Source organism: Pantherophis guttatus, chromosome 15 (genome assembly GCF_059756535.1).
Source record: "Pantherophis guttatus breed Tessera chromosome 15, ASM5975653v1, whole genome shotgun sequence".
Classification (NCBI taxonomy): Eukaryota; Metazoa; Chordata; class Lepidosauria; order Squamata; family Colubridae; genus Pantherophis; species Pantherophis guttatus.
The window spans coordinates 20,308,948-20,322,027 of record NC_142077.1 but is presented as its reverse complement, the minus strand read 5'-3'; the positions used below and the strand labels follow the sequence as shown (position 1 = coordinate 20,322,027).

The window sequence follows — 13,080 nt, the reverse complement described above, 5'->3', positions numbered from 1 at the left end:
GAAGGAATCCTCATCTCTTTCTCAAGATCTTCGCACTTGTGGATTCAGCATCCAACTCAGAGGAGGGGTTTCAAACCACTTTATCCTAACGGAATTGCCTGGGGGGAACTCAGAGCATGCTTTGCTTTTGTCTTGCAATCCATTCCTTTCAATCAAAGGCTCCTTTTGAAATGTGCTGCCTCAAGAGTCCTTGATACTTTCTTGATTTGGGGAGTAGAGGCAGGACCTTACGGTACCAATATTGGAGGGGCTGCCACAAAGAAGAGGGGGTCAACCTATTTTCCAAAGCAACCAGAAAGCAAGACAAGAAACAATGGATGGAAAGTAAGCAATGAGAGGAAGAACCTAGAAATAAGGAGAAATTTCCTAATGGTGAGGAATGGAACGTCTCGCCTTCCTAAGTTGTGGGTGCTCCATCACTGGAGGCTTTTAAGAAGAGACTGGACAATCATTTGTCTGAAATAGTACAGGGTCTCCTGCTTGAGCTAGAAGACCTCCAAGGTCCCTTCCAACCTTTTTATTCTGTCATAACTTCTGTTATAGGTACACATGTTTAGCCTGTTAAAGACTTATTGGAACACACTGATTGTGATTGACACTGATGATATGATATTATCACACTTAAATATTGGATTGCATACCCTGTGAAGAACACTTGGATTCTTTTGTCATAATAATTATCTGATAATTAATAAATCAAGTTCAAAAGTGATGGTCCTTGGAAAACAACATCATAGCCATAGATGCCTATTTGAGGGTAATCCAGTAGAGCAAGTAACACCTTTCCTAACCTGGGTTAGTTTTCTCCGAGACTGAATCTTGGCTCCCTCATCAAAGGAGCTCATTTAGAGCACGGACAAGAGTGAATCTAGTGTTAAAAATTAAAAAATCATAGCTTTCCAGCTTCCTCAGCCCCAATTATTAAAGTATCGGAGGCCCAGTTTCCCCTCAATCTGATGTTTGGGGCTTCAGAGAGAAACCACCAGCAGAACCAACCCAATCTCAGCCTCTGAGGAGGATCTTGGGGTGGACAAAAGGGCTCCAGCTGCTGCCCTCAGAGCTGATTTGGGAATTTACACAATTTCTGCTCTGTCTAAAATCAGAAAATACGGGTATTGGCATAAAATTTAAAACTAAAAAGAATCCTCCACAAAGAATCTGGGATATAGTAGCAAAAAGAGATGCCACAATCCTCAAAAATTATAATAGGCCCTTTGTTGGAATAGACTACTTCCATTGGCATTTCCACGTGTTAATCTAATTGCAGTAAATTGTAGGGTGATATAGTAATATGATTTACAGTTTTTATAGTTTTTTAATTTACTATTTTCCATTATTATGATACAATCTTATTTATTTATTTATTTGTTGCGATTTATATGCCGCCTTTCTCCCTAGGGACTCAAGGCGGCTTACAAAATGACAACTTCAATACAAATCACAATACAATACCAAATTAAAATCAGTAACCCAATTAAAAAACGATTTAAAATTATACCCGTGTATCCCCAAACGGATCAGTTTAATCTTGCTAATATTCTGTCTTCAATAGTTTAAACAATGTCTAATTAGCAAACTATTGTAATACATGCATGAGAACCAGGTTGGATTTATTAAAAGCTAATATTTTGCCTTTGATCTGACCTCAAATATAGCACAGCTTTCTTCATTGCTTGTTCAGATCAGTTATGAACTTTCTTCAGAGGCTTTGAGTGATAAAAGCAATTTCCCCCTTTTCCACCAGATGCTCCAGAGGAGGAATCCGCGGTTCTGCATTGGGGGGGGGGCAGGAAACGTTTGTCTAGGACTTTTGAGATGGGAAGGGTCAGAACGAGGGGCAGCACCAATGGGAATTCTCCCTGCCCTAGCGTCATCGGTCTCCAGGCAGAGTCCTTTGGGGGCTTCAGCTGAAGGAGGAGAGCGGAACGGAGAAATGGGGAGGGGGGATCTTGGCCTGAAGAACCAACTGGGGCTTCTTCTCTGCGCGGAACTCTCTCCTCCAGTGGGTGAAGTCAAGGGAGACTCTGCCCGGAGACGGATGACGCTGCAGAAGGGAGACTTCCCATTGGTCCTCCTTCTTTCTGGACCCACCCAATGCCGAAGTTGGAGGAAGCCCCATTCTGGCCTCGGCAGCATTTGTACGCTTCCTTCGCTTGGCGGAGAGAGGGAACCGGGCGGGGAATCCCATTGCCTGAGCCAAAGTGGTCCATGGGATCTCGAAACAGGTACTTTTTTAAGGGGGGGGGCTTAGGAGGGGAGGGGCGAGGTGGGGCAAGGCAAGGAAGGCCGGGAGGAGGGGCCAGGCCGAGGCAATTCAGCCGGTTCTCAGAACTGCGCATAAAATTAACAAACGGGGGAGAACCGGCTGAATTCCAGCCCTGGAAGTTACTCCTGAGTAGTTCCGTTATTCTTATTCACTTACCAACAAACCTCTCCCCAGACTAAAGCAATTCTCTGCCATAACTGTAAAGAGACTCCGTGAGTTGCTAAGCAGAGTCTCTTCCTGCCCTCCAGACTCTCCCAGCTCCCCCGTCTCTGGGCTCTCTGGGAAAGAGCCCCTGCCTCCTGCGCTCCAGGCTCCAGTCCGCCAGAGAAGGAGAGCCCCCACCCCAGGCAGAGGAGGAAGAGTCGACCGTTACTCAAATCCCGGTCAGTGAAGCCCTTTAAACTTCCTCTGAGCATCCGAGGACGGATAAGACCATCCGGGTCCCTGAAAGCCTCCCAGGGATTCCGAGTCCCGCCTTCCGTCTAGGATCTACTCCGTTTGTGGACTTCTGGCTGTCTTCCTTTCATCTCTGACTGCAAAGCCTCTCCTGGGGGTCGAGGGATCAACAGGTTCGGCCAATCAGGAGGTTTCCTCTACAATCCTACGGGCTCCTCTTTCCTCTTCGGGAATTGGCTTTGTAGTCCTAGGGGGGGCTCTGAAGTATTTCTCCACTCAAGCAATGAAGGGAAGGGGGTAGGATTTGCGCAGTGCAGGTAAAGCAGATCGCGCCCCCTTGTATTTCGTACTACAAATCCCATCAACTCCAGCCAATGCGAGCAACGTCGTGGATTCTGAGAATTGTAATCCAAAGCAAGGCTCCAGCTCCTATTCGCCTATTCCTTTCCCTTCGAGGCTGCGCTGCATCCGGCTGGGGCCAAACGGAGGCCGGTGGTTGGGGAAGGTCCGGAGCAGCTGCGGCGCCAGGAAGGGGGGAGGAGGGCAGGAGGGAAGCGGATCTTCTCTTGGCCCCGGAGAAGGTCCCAGCTCCCCCCTTTTTACCTGCGTCCAGGTGAGGTTCCAAGAGCGCCGGCATCACTGCGGAGCTTTTAATGCAACTGCAGAGTTGAGCTCTCTCCATTCTCCCCCCCCATGACCTGAAAGGAGGCCCCGGATTTCATTGCCCTCCGTTAGTCTCCCCCCCCCCCCAGTCTTTGTCCCAAGCAGCACCCGAGGATGGCGGTCCTTCTACCTGGCAGGGGCTTCCTAAGAAGCCAGTGGAGGGGCAGGAGAGGGGCCCCCAAGACAAGAAATTAAACCCTCTTTCTGCCTCCCCTTTTGTCAAGGGCAGCTGGCTGGGGGCCGAGGGGCTCCCGGAGACCCCCAAGCCGCATCTTCTGCTTAGTTGAAAGTCCCAGGGGGAGGAGGGAGAAAGCTCCGCGCTTCTTCGCTCCCCCAACTGTAGAAAAGAGCCTCTGGAGAAGGTGAGAGTTGGTCTCCCTTGGGGGGGGGGGAGACATAAAAGTGGATCCCTCCGAGATCAAGGTGAGTCGAAACGGGCCTTTTGGGGGGGGGTGGAGGTGGAGCCTCCTTTGGGCGAGGCGAGGGGGGAGCCGGGAGGTGCAACTACAGAAAAGGAGCGTTTGGGGAGGGGGCGAGGGGTGCGTGGGGAGGGGGCTGGCGTTGCTTTGCGAAGGGCAGAGTCTTTTGGGGGTGATCTTGGCGGGAGAGTGGCTGGTTGGTTGGTTGGCTGTGGATGGGAGGTGGAGGGTGTTTTTGTGGGTGCGTGTTGTGGTTGGGGGAAGGGGAGCGGTTGAGGAGGAGGAGGAGGAGGGAGGGGCTTAAAGCCAGGGAGGGAAGGAGAGGGAAAGGGGGAGCAGCGGGTGAGGAGCGAGCAAAGCGCCCGAGAAAGGCGGCGCTCCTGGAGCGTCTCCGGTGCTAAGCAGGGATGCTGAGGGTCTCACCTGGATGGGCGCCCAGGGCGGGCGCTGCGTTAAAGCCAGATTCTCCTCCCTCTTTCCCCCGCCCTTCTCAGAAGCCCCGCCCCCTTTCCCTTCCCTCTGCCAGCTCCTCTCTGCCTCCTTCCCACAGGGGGCGCTTTCCTCCCCATTAGCCCAGTGATTGAGCCCTGGAGACGCTCCGGGTCCAGCGCCCTCCGGACTTCAGCCGAGCAGCCGGGCGGGGCTGGAGGTGCAGGGGGCCCTTCGGGAGGCCATTCAGACAGCGCCGCCGCCCGAGGAAGCGCCTCCTTCCTCCGGTCCAGCGTCTCCAAGCGGCCCCTCTGGGTCCCTTTCTCGGCCACTGGGACCTCCAGCCTCCCGGGGAGTTTGGGCTGGCTGGGTGGGCTTTGCTCCGTTGTGGAAGGGCTGCGGAATAAGAGGAGGTCACAAATAGCCCCAGAGACTTTGGGGCAGCTGATGAGGGAGGGAACCTCCGTGGAAGGAAAAGACGGGAGAGAAAGAAAAAGAGAAAGAGGGAGAGAAAGAGAGAGAAAGAGGGAGAGAAAGAGAGAGAGAGAAAGAAAGAGAGAGAGAAAGAGGGAGAGAGAGAGAGAAAGAGGGATAGAGGGAGAGGGAAAGAAAGAGAGAGAGAAAGAGGGAGAGAGAGAGAGAAAGAGGGAGAGAGAGAGAGAAAGAGAGAGAGAGGGAGAGAAAGAAAGAGGGAGGGGAGATGAAGGAATGGCCGGAATCCGAGACTCGGGATCTCTTCTGAAGAGGGAAACGTTCCCACTGACGGGATCCCTGAGCAGGTCAGGCTGACATTCAGTTATTGGTGGTTACAGAAGAATTGCAACCGGAGGGCAGGTGAAGGGATGATTGGCATTCCTTTTCCCCCCTTTTTCCCTTCTTTTTCCCAGCCCCTCCGGCTCCCTCCTTCCCTTCCTGCCTCCGTTTCCTTCCCCTCCAGACGCCGCAGAGGTCGTGCCAAGGCCCCGCTCACTGGGCTCAGCCTGGAGGCGGGGAGGATCGCACAAAAACGGATCGCCTCCTTCTCCTGCCCCTCCCGCCTCCCCCCCCGTAGACGCAGCCCTCGCCCCCTCCCCGCACCCTTGCGCCGCAGGAGGAAGAAGCCGCACCAGCCCCGCATCAGCCCCCCCCCGAGGTCCTTGCCCCGCACTCCCCACCCCCTCCAGCCCCCCCCGCGTTCCCTCCCCTCCCCCCGCCCCCCGCCCAGAGAAAGAGGCCCCATCAAAGCACAAACGCCTCCGAGCAGGGCGGGGGGCGCTCAATAACGGGGGGGGAGGGCAGGGGGGCGGCTGGATCCCGCGGTGGGAAGCTGGGTCTCCACTCAGTCTCCCCGGAGACAATGTTGGAAGGGAGGGCAGGGAAAGTGCGCAGCCCCCCTGGCTTGGGGGGAAGGACGGAGCTTAAAGGGCCTCAGCGCAACAGCCGCCCTGAAAGGCAGAGACAGGAAGGAAGGAAGGAAGGAAGGAAGAAAGAAAACGAAGGAAGGAAGGAAGGAAGGAAGGAAAAGGAAGTTAGGAAAGAAAGGAAGGACGGAAGGAAGGAAGATGGAAGGAAGAAAGAAAGAAAAAGGAAGGAAGAAAGGAAAGAAGGAAGGAAGAAAAAGAAAACAAAGGAAGGAAGGAAGGAGTAAAGAAAGAAAAAGGAAGGAAGGAAGGAGTAAAGAAAGAAAAAGGAAGGAAGGAAGGAGGAGAGAAAGAAAGAAAAAGGAAGGAAGGAAAGGAAGGAAGGAGGAAAGAAAGAAAAAAAAGAAAGAAAGAAAGGGATTTTCTGTCCTGGGGGGGAGTTCGGCTGACCCTCCAAAGGCTTCTGGGCAGGAGCTGCCGGGGGGGGGGGGAGGACCGCCGTCCTGGGAGCGCTGGGTCGGACCAAGACCGGGGAAGGGATTAAGGGGGGTGGGGGGAGGGGAGGCGGTGTGCCCTTTCAGGGGGGAGGGGGAGAATTGAGAGGCCTCAGAGCTGCAGCGGATGAGAAGCTCCAGGTGATGCTGGTCCTCTCGGAAGCTCACCTGGACGCAGGTAACAAAAAAAGGGGGGGGACGTTGAGACCTTTACCCCCCCTCCCCGAGCACCTTCCCTCCCGAGCCCCCCCCCCCTTCCAAGGGCTTCCCGCTCTGCGCCGTTGCTGCCGCTGCCCTTCGCTCGCCTTCCTCCGGGCTGAAGGGAGCTGCCGTTTCTCCCCACCCGGCAGCCCGACGGCTGCAACCTCGCAGGGAGAGGAATCCATCCCCGGAGCTCCCCCCAAGGCTGCTTCCCCGCCGCCTCGCCGGATGCCCCCCCCTGCAGACCCCCGGAGCTCCCGCGAGGGCTCGCTCGCTCAGCCCCAGGGGAGGAAGGCCAGGGAGGCGGGAGCGGGGCTGTCGGAGGGGGCGCTGGCCGAGCGGGGGGGGGCAGGGAGCGGGGCAGGTGAGGGGCGCCAGGCGGAGGGGAGCCAGGGGGCGGCAGCAGAGAGCAGCTTCGTCTGTGGGAAGCCTTCAGTTGTGCCTGGAGACCGTAAGGGGAGTCAAAGGCCGCTGAGGGACTTCATGCCAATCACCGGAGTTTTAATCCCACCTTCCCACAAAAGCCAAATGGGGGACTTGGAGCCAGTCATGGGGGGACTTGGAGTCCTGCTCCTGTTTTAGGCATGAAAGCCAGCTGGCTCTGAGTTCTAATCCTCCCTTAGGCATGGAAACTCCGTGGGGGACTTTGGGCCAATCACCAGGAGGCTCCTGCGTTCCAGGCCCGCCTTAGTACTTTTTGATTGGGGGAGTGAAACTTGGAAATATTTTCTCATATGAATCTTCTCATATTAATGTTCTCATATTAATGACTTATTGCTTTGCCCAACACTCAATGGGTGCTTCCCCACAACTGAACCTTCCTCCATCACCCCAGACAGTGTTGGGCACTGAGACATCCCTCCATCTGGGACTCCCCAGTTCCGATACCCCAGATATTCTGATCCCAGAACTGGGGAGTCCTAGATGGGGAGATGGCCGAGTGTCCAGCACTGTCTGGGGTGATGGAGGAAAGTTCAGTTGTGGGGAAACACCCGTTGCGTGTTGGGCAAAGTCTCTGCCTTCTGCCTGTGGGAGAACCAGAGGCCTCTCTCTGCTCATCGTGACTCTTGGACTGACCTTCTGACCCATCAGAACTTTTCTTATCCCCTGAAAATGGAATTTTCAGTGGGATTCTATTTGCAATTAGGAGCCATTCTGAAAGATACAAATTGGTCTCTAATCAATCAGCAGACTCGGTGGTTGGAGAGCAGAGCAGCTTCCTAGAAACCCAGCTCTTCCCATCCTTGCTCGCCCCCTTCCGGGACCTGGATGAAGATGCAGCGTTGAACCCTCCTGCCACAGTCTGTGATGCCTTTAGACAGGATCCCCTCAACCTCCCCCTGGGGAGAGTCTCCGGGTCTCCTTTCTCTGGGCATCTTCTCCAGCCCTTCACAGACAAGAGAAGCTTGGAAGAGGAGCAGAGAAAAGGCTTTAGGTAGAAATTGTAGAGTGGACCATTAAAGGGCCTGAACACTGTTAGATATTTCTCTTTTATTTTTTGAATAAGGAAAGAAAAAATAGGGAGCCAGACAAAGTGAGCCCCAGTGAAATCCCAGATGGCTGTTGTGATCCACTCTTTCTCTAGAGTAGGTCTCATCAGGACATCAAGAAGGAGCCATTTAAGAGTTGCGCAGATCTGCCTCCCCAGCGGAGAGCAGGTGAAACCTTCACATCATTTGGGTATTTCATGGCTTCTCTCAGAGATTGTCACACAACATGACTGGAGCTTCTTTCCCACAGCTTCCATCTTGCCATTCTTCCTCCTCAGGCTTTTCTCCCACACAGAAACATTTTTCAGCTCCCTCAGTAGGAAAACATGCTCAAATTATTTTTATAAGGCGTCAGGTTCATTGGCTGTTCCTGAACATCAAATTCCTCTGAATGACCTTCCCAGAGTTCTCTTTATTGAGCTGAAAGGGAAGGGGATTAAAGAAACATAGACATATATTCTTCTTGGATTCCTGCATACTATCTAAATGGAAAGAATATCTCCTTTCAAATAAAAGAAACTTTTAACAATTCTTTCAATATCACATTTGTGTTATATTTCATGTTTTTACATTTGTTCTGGCTGTGAGCTGCTCCTTTGTGTTGAGGTCTGGCCTCAGAAGGATAATGTAGCACTTGGGGATGAAGATGCAGCCCAGCAGACCAGCACTGGAGGCCAGGATGGAGAAGACCTGCACAGCCACCATGGATTTCCCTTTGGTGCTCAGGTAGGTGGGCACAAAAGTCACCCAGACACTGCAGAAGACCAGCATGCTGAAGGTGATCAGCTTGGCTTCGTTGAAGGCCCCAGGCAGGTTCCTGGCCAGGAAAGCCACCGTGAAGCAGATGGCAGCCAGGAAGCCCATGTAGCTGAGGGTGACGTAGAACATGACAACGGCCCCTTCGTTGCATTGTAGGATAATCTCTCCAGGCTGGGAATGGAGGTCAGAGTCAGGGAAGGGGGGAGAAACTCCCATCCAGATGGAGCAGATGATAATTTGGACAGCGGAACAAGAAAGGATGATGGAGTTGGCCAACCTCTTCCCCAACCATCTCTTCACTCGGTTTCCTGGTTTTGTGGCCAGGAAGGCCAGCACCACCGTGATGGTTTTGGCCAAGAGAGAAGAAACGGCAACTGAGAAGATGATGCTGAAAACCGTTTGTCGGAGAAGGCAGGTGGCTTTCCTTGGTTGACCAATGAAGAGAGAAGGAGACAAAAGACAAAGCAGGAGGGAGACCAGGAGGATGTAGGAGAGGTCCCGGTTGTTGGCTTTGACAATGGGAGTTTCTCGGTATTTCATGAAGATGATTAAAACAAGGCCTGTGATTAAGAACAAGAATAGGGCAAAAGAGACCAGGATGATGCCCAGATGTTCTTCATAAGACAGGAAGGATATGACTTTGGGGATACATTGGACTCTGTCCACATTTGGATATTTATCATCTGGACACTTGGTGCATTTTTGTGTATCTGAGAAAGCCAGAAAGTAATATTTCTTTAATATACTGGGTTTTTTACATGTCAAGAAATACCATCTTTGGGTGACACCTGTTATCACGGGCATTTTCTAAGAAGTATTTCTTAGCTATTTCATTAAAAAGAGCGTAAGAAGGATATTTTTTTAAAAAACGTAGCTAGATATATGAAGGTGAGGGAAGACATAGGATGTTAATTATTTCCTGTGTAATGCATAGAATCTTCATAGGAACCTATATTATTAGAGATTAATAATGAATCATATAATCTTTTTAGGCAAACATCCAGAGTTCTGCCACATGGCAGTTAATATCCTGGACTTGGAGGATTCCTACAGCATCTTGTAACATCTGGAAGCAACCTGGAATTAAGAAGAAACTTCCTATCAGTGAGAACAATTAAACAGTGGAACAGTTGGCCTCCAGAAGTTGTGGGTGCTTCAACATTGGAGGTTTTTGAGAAGAGACTGGATAGTCACTTGTCTGAAATGCTTGAGCAGGAGGTAGGATTAAAAGACCTCCAAGGTCCTTTCCTGTTCTGATTATTGATTGATTGATTGATTGATCTACATGACTGGCAGACTATTTGTGTAATGAGTTCCCCCCATAACTATCCACAGCACCAGATTATGGACCAGTGACACCTTCTCAGTGATCCTCAAGGGAGGCCAATAAACAATGAATTGAAAGGTCTTTCAGAAGGTGGACCTAAAACAATTCATCAAGTTTCAAAGAACTTAGATATTCCTAGAAAGGTAAAGTTAGCAGCACATATCCAAAGTAAAAAGCAGAAGAGATATTTCCTCCGCTGTTAGTAAAGCTTGCCCAGTCTGCCACCCCCTCCTCCCATCTCTTTCCCAGCCCCTCCTTCCAAGTCTTTCTGATTTAATTCTGTTTAGATAAGTAATTGTGCAGGTTAAAAATAAAAAAAAAATACAGGTGAGCTTAAATGTGTCTTTTAACTTGCACTTTCATGAAAATGTTCTGGATGGATCCACTTCCTGCAAGGCCTCCCATTTTCCTCTGTGTGACCCACCTTCCTGAGTGGAGAAGGTCCCCTCCGGACAAGGAATGCAGTCATAGCAGCAAACTGGCTCTCCTTCTCGAGCCCTCTTGACAAATCCAGGATGACAATTTTCCACACATTTGGACTGAGGCAGAGACTGAGCAGAAAAACAAGGAATGCCAGAGAAAAGATGTTAGGACCCTCCGTCCATGGAAAATGGAGGTAGAAATGGGTAGAGACAAGTAGCCTCTGGTCTTCATTGGGGTAAATATGAAACCTCTGACTACTTCTAAACAGATGCAGGAGGTAACAGAACTGGCAGATTCTTCATTTAGTTCTTACCTTTTCCTTTTGGAATTTAACATTGCAATAAAGTACTTTTCTATTTAATAAAGTCTTGAGGGATGAAATTGGAGAAAAAATTAAGTATGATGATATATTCATCTTAAAACTGAGAACAAAGTTTCAGTTTCAAAGTTCAAAGTTGCCCAGTAAGATCTTGAAAGGTTTCCATAAAACATGGCAAAGCCACTCCACTTAGGTCCCGTCTGTTGAAGAACTTCCATGAGATGACACCAACTGGCATGGGAGGCCAACCACCCTGGAGACTCTATGCTTTGCCCACTGGAAATGGGACCTCAGGCTTTGGAAAACAGAGAAAAGACACCAAAATTTCTCCCACCTTATTGAGCGACTTTAGCCATGAAAGAGCACCTCCTCTGATAGTAAATCTCTGTCTTTTAAAATATGCTAGAGCCTCTGTCCTGGGATATTCCTTGGGGAGAACCAAGGAGGCCTTAATGCCCAGATCTGCTTTTATCTCTCCATTTTGGTCCAAGTACAGTTTCCTCTCAGAAATATTCCAAAATTCATTCTTCTCCAGAAAGGGATGAAACTAGAATGGGAACATCAAAGAAATTGAAAAACAGAAAACTTTGTTTCTTATCCCACATTGAATCTTTCTTCTACAATTGTCTAATCTCCAAATATGGTTAAATAGGATACAAATACTGTCATCATCTTCATAAGTGAACGAGAAAGTTTGAGAAAAATTTGTCAATCATTTACTGACAAAATATAAAAAAAGTATATAATTGATACAATTGGTCAAATATAGGGAACATTCTAGAGCAGATGACAAATAAAATGAACAGAGAAAGAAAAAAGATGATTCATAAACTCTTTGAAAACAACAGGTTGATTCCCAGAAAACATGGGTTGATCAAGAAGAAAGTTGTCAGGCTAATCTTCTCCCTGGTCATCCTGATGGAAAACATCTCCAGATGTGCTAATTCTACTTGATTGTAATGCGACATTAACAAAATGTTGCAGATCTGAAAGAACAAATCTCCCACCAACTCTTTTCTCAGCCTGAAAAGTTAGCCAGGATCCTTTCTGAGTTTCTTTCCCTCCCATTATGCAGCTGCAGGATTCTCCCCTCTTAGCTAATCCTTCCCTAGGCAGCCTCTCTTCTCCTCATCCCTAAAGTCATTCTCACACATCATCACACTTCCTAAATAGATTATGGGAACTCTGGTGACATAACTGGATTTCAGCAAAGGACTCAGAAACAATTTTTGTGATATGATTAGAAACCTGAGGGTTTTGCATGATAACAAGTGGATAAAAACTGTCTTCAAAATGATACTCAAATAATTTTTAACTTAAGTCTTTCAACTTACAAGCCTTATTTGAAACTTCATTTAAAATTTTGATAAAATAACAATGGTTTTAAATCAACTTAAAAGCGATAATCATCTTAATCGTTGATATTCTCCCTATCAATGATAGTTGTAAATTTTCCCATTTTCCCAAATCTGCCACTATCTGTTGTTTGAGTTTATTATAATTGTTCTCTTTGAGTGTGCTACATCTTGCTGTCAGGTATATCCCCAAGTACTTAACCTTATTTGTGACCTGCATCTTCAATACTTCCGCCAGTTCTTCTTTTTGTTTTATTAACATGTTTTTTTATCAAAATCTTCATTTTTTCTTTGTTTATTTTCAAACCTGCTACTTTCCCATATTCTCCTATCTTATCTATCAATTTAGTTGTTGATTCTAATGGCTCTTCAAGAATAAAAACCAGGTCATCTGCAAATGCTTGCAATTTGTATTCTTCCTTGTCAGATGTAAATGCCTTATTCTCTAATGTGTAAATAGTATATGAACGGGGTATCAGGGGTTAACTTATTCTTCACTTGTTAATGTATTCATAATTCACCACTCCCACATATAGCTCCACCCATTGTATATATAAGGAGCTACATGCACCCTTTTCCTTGCTTCTATCTGTGAATATTCAGTGAATATAGAATGCCTATTGTAAATAAAAGGAAATATATTTAAACCTTTACCACCTTTAAAGCGCTCCATGGCTTAGGACCTGGTTACTTACGGGACCGCCTACTACCATCAACAGCCTCCCACCGACCAGTACGCTCCCACAGAGAGGGGCTCCTCCAGGTGCCGTCGGCCAAACAATGTCGGCTGTCGGCCCCCAGGGGGAGAGCCTTCTCTGTGGGGGCCCCAACGATCTGGAATGAGCTCCCCCCAGAGATACGGAGGATTCCGGATCTGCGCACCTTCCGCCGCGAGTTGAAGACGCTTTTATTTCATCAAGCCGGCCTCGCCTAATTCTTCTCCCTTTTAAACTGTAAATTTTAAATTTTTAAATGTATTTTAAAATTATGGGTTTTTAATTAGTATTAATTCAGCCAAATTTATTTAATTCATTTTTATTTGATCTTAAATTTTGTATATTTATGTGTTTTATTTCATGGCTGTGCACCGCCCTGAGTCCTTCGGGAGTAGGGCGGTATAGAAATTCAATAAAATAAATAAATAAATAAATAACTCTTACTAATCTTATTGAGTCTGATCCTGAAAATATTGCAACAAG

The 13,080-nt window shown here is 48.5% G+C and overlaps 1 long non-coding RNA gene across 1 annotated transcript; it reads left to right on the top strand.

Annotated features, from left to right (window-relative positions):
- The first annotated feature begins 2,083 nt into the window (after window positions 1-2,083).
- Window positions 2,084-4,650, top strand: LOC148112067 (uncharacterized). The gene is made up of 2 exons (XR_015730050.1): window positions 2,084-2,225; window positions 2,515-4,650. It is a non-coding gene; the product is annotated as an uncharacterized LOC148112067 (long non-coding RNA).
- The last annotated feature ends 8,430 nt before the right edge of the window (window positions 4,651-13,080 follow it).